Raw genomic sequence first — 12,610 nt, 5'->3', positions numbered from 1 at the left:
TAAAGGAAAGTTTCAACTCGCAAGGCTACAGCAAGGTCAACACCCCAATGCGAAGAAAGCACTCTTCGATGGGAGAAACAGTTTTCAAACAAACAAGTTTGGACGAGAGCCTCGGCTACTCACAGGAGGAAAGGGCCTTTTTACAGATAATGGATAAGGAAGTCTACCAGGACAGTGCTAACAGTTGGGTCGCGCCACTACCTTTTCGTTCACCCAGGCCACAGCTGCCGAACAATAAGCGGCAGGCTATGCAACGCCTTACATCGGTACGCCACATGCTGAACAAATGCCCTCAGGTAAAAGGTCAGTTTACAGACTTTATGCAAACTTTGTTTGACAATGGCCACGCTGAGATAGTGCCACCACTCACTAAAGAAGAAGAGTGCTGGTACCTCCCCTTCTTCGGCGTGTACCACCCGCGCAAACCGGAACAAATACGCATTGTCTTCGACTCAAGCGCACAACACAATGGAGTATCCCTCAACGATGTTCTTCTTACTGGGCCCAACCTCAACAATAGCTTGTTGGGTGTGTTGATGCGACTCCGTGAAGAAAAGGTGGCAGTCACAGCCGATATCAAACAAATGTTCCATTGCTTCGTGGTCAGGGAGGACCACCGGAACTTTTTGAGATTCCTCTGGCACCAAAACAATGACATGGATCAACCGATCGTGGAATACAGAATGACTGTACATGTCTTTGGCAACAGCCCGTCACCCGCGGTTGCAACTTACGGACTCAGAAGGGCATCAGAGGACCGAGACAAGCAAGACATCACTACACAACATCTGGTGGAACGACATTTTTACGTAGATGATTGTCTTGCCTCCTTCCAATCAAGTACTGATGCCATTGTTGTTATGCAAAACGCTCAAGACACTATGGCTTCATCTAATCTGAGGCTACACAAGATTGCATCCAATGACGTGGACGTAATGAAGGCATTCCACAAAAACGATCTAGCCAAAGGTCTAAAAGACCTCGACTTAGGAGCTGACATTCCACCTATGCAAAGAAGCCTTGGAATAAGCTGGGACATTGCAACAGACAAATTCACGTTTCAAGTGTCCACTGCTGAGAAGCCCTATACCCGCAGAGGGGTACTTTCAGTTGTCAACAGTCTGTTTGACCCTCTCGGGTTTGCAGCTCCGGTCAGCATCAAAGGCAGAGCTCTCCTTAGAGAACTTTCCACAGACATATGTCAATGGGATGATCCACTTCCAGAAAAGTTGCTCCAAGAGTGGAGTGCATGGAAAGAGTCCCTGAAACTTCTCGAAGAAGTCAGAATACCGAGAATGTACACCTCTATATCCTTCAATGGTGCAGAAAAAAGGGAGCTCTGTATATTCTGTGACGCGTCTACAAAAGCTATCGCTGCAGTAGCCTATGTCAAGCTAACAGACTCAGAAGGCAACAATGAACTGGGATTCATGTTTGGCAAAGCAAAACTCGCACCGCAGCAAGAAATAACAATCCCCAGGCTCGAGCTATGTGCAGCTGTTCTTGCTGTCGAGATTGCTGACATTATCACAGAGGAAATTGATGTTCCCTTCCATTCTACAAGATTTTTCACAGACAGCAGAGTGGTACTTGGATACATACAGAATGAATCCAGACGATTCTACGTCTATGTATGCAATCGCGTACAGAGGATTCGAAAATCGTCCAACCCAGAGCAGTGGAACTACGTTCCAACAGAGCTTAACCCGGCCGACATAGCTTCAAGATTAATCCCAGCTAGTGCACTCTCATCAAGCACATGGCTCAAAGGACCAGATTACCTACTGAGATCAACCCCTGAAGTGACTAAACATACCTTTGAACTAGTCAATCCTGAATCAGATCCTGAGATCCGTCCAACAGTGACATCACTTTCAACCAATGTCGTGGCTTCTTTCCTCGAAACGAGACGATTTGCGTCTTTCTCTACTTGGGGGTCACTGTTGAGAGCAATAGCAAGGCTCATTCATATTGCAAGGTGTTACAGGAATAGCACTCCCCCAAAAGGGTGTCATGGCTGGCATATCTGCAAAAGTCTTAGTCCAGAAGATTACAGTAAGGCAAAGAGCGTTGTTCTGAGTGGTCTTCAACACGAGGTTTACCCTGACATCTTCACATGTCTTCAAGCCCAAAAAGACATTCCAAAACAGAGCCTTCTCAGAAAACTCTCTCCTTTCAAAGACAATGCAGACTGTCTCAGGGTTGGTGGTCGCCTTTCACAAGTCAGCATGGAAAGCGACGAAGCACACCCCATTATCATCCCAGGCAACCACCATTTAACTACTTTACTAATCCGACACTACCACCAACAGGTGCAGCACCAGGGGCGCCATTTCACAGAGGGAGCCATGAGATCCGCTGGCTTCTGGATTGTTGGTGGGAAACGGAGCATCAGTTCAGTCATCCACCACTGTGTAATTTGCTGCAAGCTCAGGTGGAACACAGAAACGCAAAAAATGTTAGACTTACCCATCGATCGTGTGACAGTCTGCCCCCCGTTCACTTACGTCGGAGTTGACGTCTTTGGACCGTGGACAATAAGCTCTCGGAGAACAAGAGGAGGCCTTGCTAGCAGCAAACGCTGGGCCGTCATCTTCACCTGCTTGGGCATCAGGGCCATTCATGTTGAGGTCATCGAGACGATGGAGTCGTCTAGTTTTATCAATGCTCTGAGACGATTCATCTCTATCCGAGGACCAGTAAAGCAGCTGAGGTCCGACTGTGGGACCAACTTTCTGGGAGCGTGCAAGGAGCTCGGAATAACTTCAAAACACTGCGGCAACCAGGAAATTCAAGACTTTTTATCCAAGAATGAATGCACATGGATCTTCAACCCTCCTCATAGTTCTCATATGGGAGGAAGTTGGGAGCGCATGATCGGCATCGTGAAGCGCATACTGGACTCTATGCTAACTGTCAACTCAGTTCGCCTGTTGACCCATGAGGTTCTCGTTACCCTTCTAGCAGAGGTAACCGCTATTGTAAACTCTCGACCGCTACTACCAGTCTCATCAGATCCAGATTGCCCCCTTCTTCTTACGCCTGCTACCCTCCTTACGCAGAAAACTGGATTACCACCTACACCACCCGGACACTTTGACAATAAAGATATGTTCGGACGCCAATGGAGACAAGTGCAACATCTTTCAAATGTCTTCTGGCACCGTTGGAAAACACAGTACCTGCCGACACTCCAAGAGCGAAGAAAATGGCAATCTGTGAGTCAAAACCTTCAAAAGGGAGATCTAGTTCTTCTAAAGGACAGTCGAGCTAAAAGAAACCACTGGCCCATGGGGGTGGTTGTTGAGACCTTTCCTAGCCAAGACGGACATGTCAGAAAGATTGAGGTAAAGGTCACTTCTGGAGGAATATCTAAAACCTTCTTAAGACCAGTGACAGAGACTGTACTCCTGCTGCGAAATACTAATAGAGACATTGATCCTTAAAGATGGTGATGACATCCAATAGATGTCAGACGGGGAGTGTGCTGGTGTAGTTCTTCTTCCCACCAGCAAGAGTCGCTACAGTTCTTTCATGCCAAGATTTGTTTGTTATTAGCTGTAGAGTTAGTAATGCAGCACACTTTGAGAAAAGACTGACTCAGCATGTTGTTCAGATAAACATCTGCATCCATCCTCTTCGTTGTTTTACAGAAAGCATCGCTTGTGAGTATTTAAGTTGAACAAGAGTTAATGCAACTATATTGGCTATTATTTATGCACTTTTATGGTTAAAGGTGTACTGTATTCAGATTTACTTTCTTTCCAATGTTAGCTAGTTTAGCCAACTGATTTGCATTATCGTGTGAATATATAGGCTGAATATTGCTTATTTCTTCTGTTTGTAGTTTCACTCTGTTGATAATTGAAGGCAGCGTCAATAAAAGGGACGATACACCTGTCAGTTGTCGAGGAGTTTATCTATCTGCATAACTGTATCCAGTGTAGCAGTGAGGGCAGAATAATCTGTTTTGATTTTATATACTGTTGTTTGTTTGTTTGTTTGTTAATTAGTTAGTTAGTTTATTTGCTTGTTTTAATCAATTTTAAATCATGCTTTTTATTTGTTCTTGTTTCTAATGTCTCTGTAAAGCACTTTGAATCACCTTGTTGTTGAATTGTGCTATACAAATAAACTTGCCTTGCCTTGCCTTGCCTAAGGGTCTAAAATTAAACAATTTTTGAATTTATACACCTATAACACCTTAGAAAAACATTCTACTGTTTTCATTTCACGACCATATTGTCTCATTTATATCCAAAAACGTTGAATATTACATAATGATGTCATCACGCTGCCTAGCAATGGCCTATTAGTGGACATTTATGTAGTAGAGCAGGACATGTGCGTGGTCATGCAGTGGTAATAGGAAACAAACTGATGGGAGATGTTCCCATACTCTTCTATTCATAATTATTTATTAATAAATATAATGTACTGTAAGTACCTAAAGTATTCATACAGACACAAACATACGGCTCCATTTACACTTACGCTTGATGTAGACTAAAGATAAACACCATCACCCCCCCTCCACCATCGCACATAAAGTGAACAATAATAATAATAAAATAAACAGTCACTTGTCTACCAGAGTATGCCGAGGCACTAAATAACTTTTTCTCTCAGGAACTTAACTTGATACAAAGCACGGCGACAATGACTGTCATCGTCTGTTGAATTAAAGTGTAATTAAAGTGTAATTTAAAATGACCCCATCACTTTCCTGCCTGGTCACCCCTGAGATGGAAACACCATTCCTCCATCTCTTCTGTGAAGCTACTAAAGACTCCATTGTGTTTCTGTGACAATCAGTGAACAGGGGGCTATCGACTGCCTGCAATTTCGCCTCGTGCATCCAAGTCCATCGCTTTAGCGCATCAGCGTTCTTTTCAAAAGGATGTTAATGGGACTTGTAATTGTACGTTTGGCAGTTACCATAACAAAACCGCTCTCATTGTGTGCATTCATCCGTGTAGAGCAATGCAATTAGGTACATTAAATGAAAAAAAAACCTTTTGTGCTGATGATATCAATGCACATCTCAGAGGTAAAATAACATTTATTATGTATGGGCAAAACTCCAAATTAGCAAATTATCTCAAATCTGATGAGTAGGACAGGTAGCTGGGAATGAGAGCCTAACAGAGAGTTTAACAATATTTATAATACAGACAAACTATCAAAACTCAACTTATTGCAGAAAAATTATTTAATCACTTTTATTCTCGCAAAACTTTCTCTTCACATGATGCCAATTTTTAAATTAATCTAATACTTTCATCCAATCACTGATACCCTGTGCCATTTGGAGAGAGAGAACTACTCATTGTGCACAGCATCTCAACTATCAAATGTATAACAGGAGAAAGTAACAGGAACAGAGAAAGCAGGCAGGAACTAATAACACAAATAGAAAATTTGTTTATCGCCGGCAGAACCGCACGCACATCTATGGCAGGACTCATAATAATAATTGTGACCGTGGTTGCATTGGGCTGTAGCTCTATTTTTTGTTAAATGGAGCAAGATTAACTTGTAATGGAAAAGAGGAAAATAAAAATGTTTTCAACATTCACTCATCATTCGCCTGTAATATCTTCTGTCTTCTCTGCAGACATGAATAATGCTAGAGCCACTGCTGGTACTGCCATTTCCTTATGTGCAAGTGTTTTGCCTATAGTGTAGATACACAGTTATTAACATTGTAGTGCAGCTGTTTCCTAAACAGCTTGGCCACTCTCTCAGCTGACTAATCATAAACAAATTTAGATTAAAGAGATGCTGCTGTCTGGGGGAAAAATGAGGAGGAGGAGTGAAGAGTGAAGATAGGCACAATAATAATAACCCAATGAAAAACTGAATCTAGCATCTTGCTAATGCTACAGAGTACACAAACACATTATTTGTATTTCTCTACTTATGCTTGCTATTTTGAGCACCCAAACATGTTCACTATGGCAAGTATGGCTACAGTACACAAAGTACTGAGTAACAGCAGTTGCTGTCCACAAACCACGGAGAATCCAAAAAAGAGGCTGTTTAAAGTTTTAAAGACTACGACAAAGGGAAAACCCAGTGACAGGTGACCTCTATAATTTATTCGACATTGTTGACAGGTAACGCTGTATGGTCGGTGAATAAGGCCCCAGTTACATAGGCCTAGAGACCACATAGTGATCACCTAGTGTGAGGGAAAAATGACCAGTTGGCAAGTGGTTGCTGGAGGTCGATAGCAGTCTCAAGGTGAATCTGCCTGTAAATAGATATATAATTCTACACCAACCTCCTTGTGAATAATTTGGTCACTAACACGGTTGCCCCTGGGTTGCATGGAAAGTGCCGAGTTATGTATAAAGACATGCCAACTTTCTGAGCCGTAGTCAAACTGTGAAAAGTGTAACAAAAACCAGAAATATGGACTGTTTGTCTCCAAAGTAAGAGGCATGAAGCACTGAGGCACAACAGTAACTTTAAATCTGACTATTCAGAGTTTAGATTTTCACTACCAATTGGTATGTAGTTTGCGAGTGCTTGCAAGTTGGGTTCTTAAACACAAAGTACAGACAACCACAGCATTCTACAGGAAGTTTTTGGTGCAGCAAACGTTTTGCTACTATTTTAATCTAGTGACAGCCAGCAACCCCCATAATGGTTGGAGGGTTGCTGGGAGAAACAAAGAATCAATATGGCGGACATCTCTTAAGGAATCATCACATTATATACCACTGGCAGAGGACTAAAATCATACTCAGTGATTTCCCTTCTGGTTATGTTGTATCAAGTTCAGAACCACCAGACAATTTCAGCCAGCGTGAGGAAGGTACTTTGCCAGCACCAATGAGAATGCCAACGCTAATGGTAGCTAGCTAGCTAGCTAGGAGCAGCAGATTATTTTTAAATATCGGTGAAACATTTATACAATTAGAGGAGACACAGACAGTTAGCAAGACTAATGCTAACTGCTAGTTTGACTTCTTTTAATTTGCCTTGTGAATTTATACATTGTGACTGATTGATGACAGCAGCAGCATAGACAACATTTCCCCAAAATGTAAGCGCTGTCTCATGATGCTTCACTGCACATACAAGCTATATGGCTTGTATGCTAATTAGGTTTTGACCTTTAAATAACTAAGTAACTAAAATGTTTGGAGAAAATTTCATTTTCTTCAATTTTTTGGATTTATTTATTTATACACCCTTTTAAGATGTAAGTCTAATTATTTCATAATATACTGTGTAAATTAGCTAATACTTCACTTTTTGTGGTGCATATATTGGACACTTATCCATCCATCCATTCTTGTAATCACTTACCCAGCTCAGGGTTGCTGGGAGGCTGGAGCCTGTAGCAGCTAACATATGGTTTTCTTTTCTTAATAGCTTAATAAGATAAGATAAGATAAGATAGAACTTTATTAATCCCTCGGGTGGGTTCCTCTGGGAAATTCGATTTCCAAAAAAGCACAGCACCGACAGAAGTTACAGAGTTATACACACACACATATATATAAATACAGAGACAATATAAATAAAATATACGAAGGGGATAAATAGAATAAATAGGAATAAAAATAAAAATACAAGTGAATTGCACATTTCAAGTATTGAGTCTATTGCACCGTTGACTATTTACAAAAGTATTGCACAAAAGGTATTGCACAGTGAGGTGAAGAGGCACTACAGCTTAGTTGTTCCCTCCTTTGTCCTCCTGTTTCCCCTCCCTCTCCCCTCCAGAGAGGAGTTAAACAGTTTGATGGCGTGTGGGACAAAGGAGTTTTTAAGTCTGTTAGTTCTTGTCTTTGGGAGAAGCAACCTGTCACTGAACAGACTCTTCTGGTTGTAATAAGTGTTGATTGTAAAGAAAAAAACCCCCAAAACAACAATTTTAGCTTTTAACATTTTGCTATTGTGGAAAAAATATTATCTTCTGATTCACACCTTCATGCTGATTTCAAGTACCCGAATCTTCCAGCTTATTCAGTAACTTCATTTATGCCTTTCCCAAACAGAAGTGTGTCTATCAGACAGAAAAGCAGGTACCGCTGTGTCTTTTTGTTTCCTTATTTTTGATGGGCCTCCGTCTCCGTGATTGCACTCAGTAATAGCTGGTTTGCGGACAGGCTATGGGGCTCATGGTGGGCTGTGATTATCACATCTCACGCTGGGTCTGCTGATGGCAAGAGAACCCCCTACTCCCTACTCAACCCTGTCACCTTGCTCGCCCTCAGCCAACCGTTCCGCGTTACCTGCTCCGATGTAATCCCGACTCTGGCTGCACACTGATTATCCCACACTGAGTCACCAGCAGTGGGGCCACCGTCCCGCTGACTCCGGCCTCAGCAACGGACAGAGAGGAGAGCACAAGGCATAGCTCTACCTGGTTACGTTTTTCTGCTCACGTTGAGTGTTTTGACGCGGGGCTGTGCTTCCGAGGCTCTGTTGCTGATTACATTCCGATCTGGCCTCCATGGCGGGAAAGTTGTTTGGCTGGACTTGCAGACACGGCCTCACAAGAGTGATCAAGATGGCGCCGAGTATGGCAGCCTCGTCGCGAGCTCCCCCAAGCAACGGCTTTCTTCTGTGTTTAATTTTACTTTTCCTTTATTTTTTCACGAGCAGCACTTGTCTCCTTGTGTACGACCGACAAACCTTACTGGACATAAAAGACGGTCTTTCTTATAACTTTCCGGAGTTCAAGTTTTGCAACACGGACGCTCCGTTTGCAGACCCCCCATTCATCTCACCTGAGACGCCTTTGTTCTCTGGCCCTGGAGGCCGCAAACGCCGACGCAGAGGGAGAAGATCTGGCGTTCTGGTTCGACTGAGACGGCGCACTTACAGACCACCGTTACCCAGTTTATTACTGGCTAATATGCAGTCTCTGGAGAACAAGCTGTGCGAGCTTCGGGCACAGATCTCATTCCAGCGAGAGATGCGGGACTGCTGCGTGATCTGCCTCACAGAAACCTGGCTATCGGACAAAGTACCGGACTCCGCAATACAACTGCCGGGGTTCTCTGTGCACCGTGCGGACAGGTCACAGGATCTTACTGGGAAAAGCAGAGGCGGTGGTGTATGTTTCATGATCAACAACAGCTGGTGTGATTATGCGAACGTGCACCCGGTCAAATCCTTCTGCTCACCGGACCTGGAGTACCTGATGATTAAGTGCCGGCCATTCTGGCTACCGAGGGAATTTACAGCAGTGATTATTACGGCCGTTTACATTCCCCCACAAGCCGACACTGACCGTGCACTCAGGGAACTGTACAGCGTGATCAGCAGCGAGGAAACCGCACACCCAGAGGCAGCGTTTATCACAGCCGGAGACTTTAATAAGGGAAACCTGAAGAAAGTCTCACCAAAACTCCATCAACACATCCTTTTCAACACACGTGGAAACCGGCAACTCGACCACTGTTACACCTCTTTCCGGGATGCGTACAAAGCCCTCCCCCGCGCCCCATTCGGCCAATCAGATCACTGCTCCATCCTGCTCCTGCCCGCCTACAGGCAGAAGCTGAAACAGGAAGCTCCAACCCGGAGGGCGGTGCACTGTTGGACGGACCAATCGGAGTCTGCGCTGCGGGACTGTTTTGATCACGCGGACTGGGAAATGTTTCACGTGGCCGCCAGAGACATTGATGAATACACAGACTCAGTCTGTGGATTTATCAGGAAATGCGTGGAAGATGTCGTCCCATCCAGAACAGTCAAATCCTTCCCAAATCAAAAACCCTGGATTAACGGAGATGTTCGCGCGGCACGGAACACCGCCTTTGCCTCCGCGAACACATCGGACTACAAACACGCACATTACCAACTCCGGAAGACGATCAAAGCAGCCAAACGTGAGTACAGGGACAGGGTGGAACAACAGTTTGACAACCCTCGGAGTATGTGGCAGGGACTAAACACGATCACAGACTTTAGAGGGAAAACCAGCACACCGCAGACCACGGCCTCTCTGTGTGAGGATCTAAACATATTCTACGCTAGATTCGACACAGCGAACACCATGAGACCGGACAGTGTGCGCACCGCGGATGACGTCAGTCAGTGCGCACACTGTGTCTGAGGAGGATGTGCGGAAGTGCTTCAGGAAGGTGAACGCACGCAAAGCTACTGGTCCGGACGGGATTCCCGGCCGCGTCCTCAGGTCATGCGCGGCTCAGCTGGCTGGAGTGTTCACGCACATCTTCAACCTTTCCCTCTCTCTGTCTGTAGTCCCAGCCTGCTTCAAAATGGCCACCATCGTCCCTGTACCCAAATCCTCCACCATCTCCTCATTGAACGACTGGCGACCTGTAGCCCTGACCCCCATCGTAAGCAAATGCTTCGAGAAGCTGGTCAGGGACTTCATCTGCTCTGCACTACCCGACTCACTGGACCCTCTACAGTTTGCATACCGCCACAACAGGTCCACTGATGATGCCATAGCCCTGACACTACACACTGCCCTGTCACACCTGGAGAAGAGAGACACGTATGTGAGGATGCTGTTTGTAGATTACAGCTCAGCATTCAATACCATCGTTCCCTCAAAGCTGGACAGGAAACTGCAGGATCTAGGACTGAGCAGCTCCCTCTGCAGCTGGATCCTTAGCTTCCTGTCTGACAGACGCCAGGTGGTCAGACTGGGCAGCATCACCTCATCCCCCATCACACTGAACACTGGTGCTCCACAGGGGTGTGTACTGAGCCCTCTCCTGTACTCACTCTACACCTACGACTGCACAGCCACTAACAGCTCCAACATCATTGTGAAGTTTGCGGACGACACTACAGTGGTGGGTCTTATCACCAACGGTGATGAGACGGCTTACAGGGAGGAGGTCAGCGCCCTGACCCACTGGTGTCAAGACAACCATCTCACCCTCAACGTCGCAAAGACAAAGGAGTTGATAGTGGACTTCCGGAGGTGCAGAGAAGTACACACCCCCATCACCATCAACGGCGCTGCTGTGGAGAGAGTGAGCAGCTTCCGGTTCCTTGGCGTACACCTGGCTGAGGATCTTACGTGGTCAGTACACACAAACAAAACAGTGAAGAAGGCGCAGCAGCGCCTCTTCTTTCTCAGGAGACTGAAAAGATTCAGCATGAGCCCCCGCATCCTCAGGACCTTCTATCGCTGTGCCATTGAGAGCATCCTCACTGGATGCATCACCACCTGGTATGGCAACAGCACCGCCTACAACTGCAAAGCTCTCCAGCGAGTAGTGCGGTGCTCTGAACGGATAATTGGAGGTGAGCTTCCCTCCCTCCAAGACATCTACAGGAAGCGGTGCCTGAGGAAAGCGGGGAGGATCATCAAGGACTCCAGTCACCCCAGCCATAAACTGTTCAGACTGCTTCCATCAGGAAGGAGGTTCTGCAGCATCCGGTCCCGAACCAGCAGACTGAGAGACAGCTTCTTCCATCAGGCCATCAGACTGCTGAACACGTCATAGATACCTCAGCTTCACTACTGGAACTTCAACATTATGCACTCCACACTGTATATAAATGCCACTTGTTTTGCACATATTCAACTCTGTATATTTTATATATTTTATTATTATTATTATTATTATTATTTTATTTTATTTTTTTTACTATTTAATTTGTAAAAATGTGTATACACACACACACACACACACACGTAGGAAAATATTTAGTATACACATCCAGAAATGCATACACTATTATATATTGTACATATATTTATTAGTTTCAGGTTGGCCATTCTTGTATTTTGCTCGTTTGTGTTGTTGTGTTTGCACATCTCTGTTGCTTGTGGGGCTCGCACACAAGAATTTCACTCGCATGTGCTGTGCCAGTGTGCCTGCACATGTGATGTGACAATAAAAAGTGATTTGATTTGAGTGATTTGACAAGGGAGGTGAAGGGAGACTGAAATAAAAATATGGTGTTCTGCAGCTGCACCAATCAGACGAAGGTTATAAGAGACAGCTGTGATTTTTGGAGTTTGCAAGAAAATGTCAAATAGGAGATTAAAGTGGGCTCCACATTAAAGATGAAAAATTGCAGGCTCAAGAGTCTCTCAGTTCATCAAAACTCAAACACTGTCCTAAGCAGGACCCTATTTATGGTAATTCAAAACTGCCACAAAAAATAAGGAACAAATATAAAATTCTCTTATTAGGAACAGAATGGTGGAAGCATGTCCTTAATTCTTTTATTTTTCACTCACAAATGTTTTTGGGATCATTTTTCAGTCCCATGTTTTCGAATAACTGGATATAATTAAAGGTATGAACTGGGTTCATCCAGATTAATATGTCATTTAAGGGTGAACGTAAGAATGGCAGTTAGGCAGGGGCGATTCTAGGATCAGAGCTTTTGGGGTGCTGAGCACCCAGAAAGTTGCTCAGCCAGGCAAGATAAACCTGTCTCTGTCAGTCCCTGCATCCTTAAATGTTGTCCCGAGTTCTCTCGGTTCTCTTTGGTGCATTTAAACCCCTGTTCCTCCCTGTCCTCATCGTCTGTTGTCTTCGTCTCCGTTATCAGTCATCATAATTTTACCATCTCTGTGCAAGTCTGCAAATTTCTTTACTAAATCATAAGATTCTTAAATTCATCAAGTCTCTCTGTGCCTGGGTCC

General features: G+C 44.6%; 1 protein-coding gene and 1 long non-coding RNA gene across 2 annotated transcripts in view; one reads left to right on the top strand and one right to left on the bottom strand.

Annotated features, from left to right (window-relative positions):
• lancl1 (LanC antibiotic synthetase component C-like 1 (bacterial)) overlaps positions 1-12,610 on the bottom strand; it is a 52,776-nt gene that overhangs the window by 38,363 nt on the left and 1,803 nt on the right. The window lies entirely within an intron of this gene.
• On the top strand, positions 2,481-3,903 carry LOC309700927. Its single transcript, XR_014274808.1, has 2 exons — positions 2,481-3,665; positions 3,848-3,903. It is a non-coding gene; the product is annotated as an uncharacterized lncRNA (long non-coding RNA).

The sequence above is a fragment of the Aulonocara stuartgranti genome (genome assembly GCF_965226115.1).
Source record: "Aulonocara stuartgranti genome assembly, chromosome: 23".
In the NCBI taxonomy this organism is placed as follows: domain Eukaryota; kingdom Metazoa; phylum Chordata; class Actinopteri; order Cichliformes; family Cichlidae; genus Aulonocara; species Aulonocara stuartgranti.
The sequence above is the reverse complement of the archived record's forward strand: the minus strand, read 5'-3'. Positions and strand labels throughout refer to the sequence as shown.